Source organism: Tigriopus californicus, chromosome 10, assembly GCF_007210705.1.
Source record: "Tigriopus californicus strain San Diego chromosome 10, Tcal_SD_v2.1, whole genome shotgun sequence".
In the NCBI taxonomy this organism is placed as follows: domain Eukaryota; kingdom Metazoa; phylum Arthropoda; class Copepoda; order Harpacticoida; family Harpacticidae; genus Tigriopus; species Tigriopus californicus.
Window position 1 is genome coordinate 8,760,644 of NC_081449.1, and position 814 is coordinate 8,761,457.

Genomic DNA, 814 nt, shown 5'->3' on the forward strand with positions numbered 1-814 from the left:
CTCCTCTCGAAGGACTTGCCGGGAAAGAAAAAGGGCCTCTTTGGACTCATCATCCAACCGACCCACTTGGTCGGCGGCTCTTCTGCCAATTCTACGTTTCTTTACCTCTCAAAACTACCGAACAAGCCAATGCGTGAGCGAGTAGTGTGCCAATGTATTACACTACACGCACGTACACGCATGTACAACACACCTATGTGCCTTCTACAAGAACCACTAGAACTTCGTATAATAACTAGTGGTCCCAGCATTCCTGGCGAGTTTGCACTGTACTGTACCGTGGAATCGTACGGTACTGTCTCCATCTACTAGTCATCTTCTTTTTCTTCTTCAATTTTCTTCTACCAGTAAGTGTAAGTGAGTGATTGAACGTTGGAACTTGCCTATACCCCGCTTGAAAGTCCCCACTGAGAGTACTCCGACTGGGACAGCCTCACCAACAGCAGCTCCACCAAATGCAACAAGTTGTCGTGCACATGTGGATATGGAAGAAACGTTCACACACTAGGGACAGATTGGATGACGTTATGGCGAACGGGCGACAAATTAGAAGAGTACTGCCATTGAACCATGATCCGCCTTGGCCGTACAGTACCCCAGAGTTTCATAAGAATCTTGCCATCGGCCAGGTCGGTAAACAAATCCTCCACCTACGCATATGGGATTGCAGATTTTTAGGAGCAATAAATCACTCACGGAGTCCTCCTGACTCTCTGACAATCTGGCTATTTGACTGGCTCGCTCGATCACTCACTCGCTCATGGGTGAGTCACATTAATGAATAGAAAAAAGCCGGATCTTACCTCCAAATGCG